This window comes from Ipomoea nil, unplaced genomic scaffold (assembly GCF_001879475.1).
Source record: "Ipomoea nil cultivar Tokyo-kokei standard unplaced genomic scaffold, Asagao_1.1 scaffold1407, whole genome shotgun sequence".
In the NCBI taxonomy this organism is placed as follows: domain Eukaryota; kingdom Viridiplantae; phylum Streptophyta; class Magnoliopsida; order Solanales; family Convolvulaceae; genus Ipomoea; species Ipomoea nil.
Window position 1 is genome coordinate 4191556 of NW_017617835.1, and position 3197 is coordinate 4194752.

Here is a 3197-nt window from a genome sequence, read left to right on the forward strand (position 1 = left end):
ATACATCAACAATGTATGTTGGAGCTGCTATTTTTGAGAGTTATATGTGGGATGTGACTTTCCTTTTAACTCATGTTCATAATTTATTTGCTTTCTTGTAGAAATAGTGAGTGCTTATTCAGTAGTCAGTACCTTTGTTTTTTAATCATGGTACACTGCTTTTCAAATAATGGCTCTCCGGCATAGGCTCGGCTGTTTAATAAAGTGAGAGCGATGAACTGGCAGCAGACATTGATTTGTCAATTTCCATATCCAAAAAAATAAAAATAAAAAAACAAAGGAAAAAGGCATTTGCTTTTCGTGAGTGGTCTTAATGATTTCCCTCTTACAGCACCCCCAGTGTCATTTTGTGTTCAGGGTAATAATTTAATTGATTTATATTTCTATTAATAGCTCATTTTTAGACATACCTGCAAAATCTCAACTTTAGACATACGTTGTTGTAGTTGTCTAATACACCCATCTACCAAACTAGAGCTATTGGATCTCTCGGTCTCGTATGTTTGATGTTTCCTTGTGCCTAATTTGTATTTGGGTTAATAATAAAACATATAATTCACTATCTCTATATAGTGTGCCAAAACTCTTGTGATTAGATGGTACCTTTGTGGCTCTCCTTGAAAAAAGGTCACAGGATCTTACCCCGGTGATGGAGAATCACTCTTTATGCTGTAATAGTTAGAGAAAATATAGAATAGATATTACTTGTAATAGAGTCAATAGTGTTCCAAAAAAAAAAGTATGAATATATATAAGTATATAACTACTCCAAAAATATTAGAACACTTCTTAAACTTTTTAATTACAAAAATAGTCCAAAGCATCTGTAAAATCAATTAATTAATACCTAAAGCGGCACAAAGGTGAAACTTTGGAAGAATGTCCAAAGATTGAGTCTCACCAGCGACAGTGTGGGAGCAACCTCTCAAAGTGAGGGGAGTTCCTTTTGCGCAGTGAGCACAGGTCTAGCCTCTATGATTCATGTTCAGTTGAGTTACCATGATAATGCTCTGTCGGGTTGAGGTTCAGCCTTTTGGAAGAATTAATTAATACCAAAATTAATACCCAAAGCTATAACTCACTAAATAGACTCCATGACACACCATGTTTAGAAAAAAAAACCAAAACAATCAAGCTTCTAACTTTTTCATTGTGATTTTTTAAAAATTAATTTGATTTGAGACTTTATGGCTCCAATCCGGTGACCAATCCTAATTATTTAGTTTCATTGTCGATTTTTTACATGTCAATAACATCAATATTTTTAAAATTTTATTTTTAAATTTTGTGGCGAAAGCGATTGAACATTGTGTTGTATGGCGATGCATTCATTGGCATTGGCCTTCTAAATCCAAGCATCCAAAATTTCATTATTACTGACATAATTAGAAGACAATAATATGTCATTATCAAATCAATTCATGATTGCCACGTCTCTCCTATGCCATTTTATGTTTTCTCTATGTATTCTTGCTTTCATCACACTGATTATATATATATATATATATATATATATATATATATATATATATATATATAAACAAAAGTGTCATTTTCTTGCTCATTGTAGACAAAAAAATTTAAAAGTAAAAGAGAAATACTTTGGGTTTGTATCAGATATTGTGGGAATATTGTTTTAATAGTACTTGATATAAATCTAAAAATTCCTTCAAAATTTTTTGGATTGCAGCCCGTATAAGAGGTGCTAGTTTCAATTGACACGGTAAATCTTACTATATATACACATATATAAATTTTTAAACCATTTATTTATTGACCAAGAGAAAAGAATTTGATTTTTTATAAAAATAAAAATTTGAATTCGAGTGTTTTTTTTAAATACTCATAATTCTTTACAAAATGATATTTATTCTATTTTTTTCAAACATTTTCAGCACAAAAAATTTAAGCCCCCACCACCGGAGTTCGAATCCATAATCACCCATTTGAAATGGTAATCAAGATGCAATCACACTGGTACTTCGCGGATTCAAGTGTTGTTATTAATTAAATAACATTACTATATTAATTAGGGGAGGTTTAGTTAACTCTTACGCCAACGCCAATTTATATCATGGACCAGATCTACATAGCATTATGGATCATGAATCGAAATGACGAGGTACAACATTCATACTGGTAAGGTACATAATTTCATAACACAAAGACACAAAAAATCACAACACAAGACACATACACATGTTATATATTTACTTATTTTTCAAATCTAATTTAGGTACATACTTTGTGTTCATAGGCACATAATTTCACAACACAAGACACAATTAATAATTTGTTTAAGGTATATAATTTCATAACACAAGATACAAAAAATCATAACATAAGATACATACGCATGCACCAGGGTCCATAGTGCATTATGAACCTTGGTTCATGATGTAAGGATTGATCCCCGACCTAAAAGCCCCCACGGCCCACATCTCGACCCAATAAAGCATTTTGAAGGTTGTAAATCACGGTAACTCAGTGGCTCAATGGATATAGTCACAATATCGATGCGCACAATAGATCTGTTCACTTTGGGCATAATCCACACTGCCGCCGCCAAATTCCGAACCTTGGTATATTGCCCCAAATACTGCATACTGAACCAGTTAGGTAAGTCCTGTTGGAAAAAATAGCATAAAATGACATTTTATGTGGTTATTTTGTGCTACAAATATTAGTGGGCTCCACTTCCGATTTGGGTCGGTTCAAAGTGGATTCAGGTTCTTCGTAGTGAGATGAAGAGATTGATATATTGTAAGCTCAAAACGGATAATGGATAAATGAGAAATTGATTCAGCAATTATGGAATTAATTTTGAATTAATTCCAATTTTGAATTACGAATTTAAAATCAGGTACTGGCCTATAGGGGTTACAAGACTGATCAGTTTTAAATGCTATTTAATCCTCAACTCCAAGTTGTTGTTTGAGTAGTAGATTTTACACACAACGAATCAAAGTGTTTTCTCTCTCGAAACTCTGTTTCTACTCCTTTCTTAGTCAATTGTGGTTCATTCCTTGTTCTTGTTCGCTCGCTGGGTTCCTTTGTTTGGGTGCTTAAACATTGAACCGTAGTACGTTTTATCCGGGTAACTTAAGCTACAATGCTCCTAGCACTACTGGGAGGTAGCAAATAAGGTTTTAAGGAAAGAGTGATTCGCTCGGCTCGTGCTAACCACCTCTCAACAA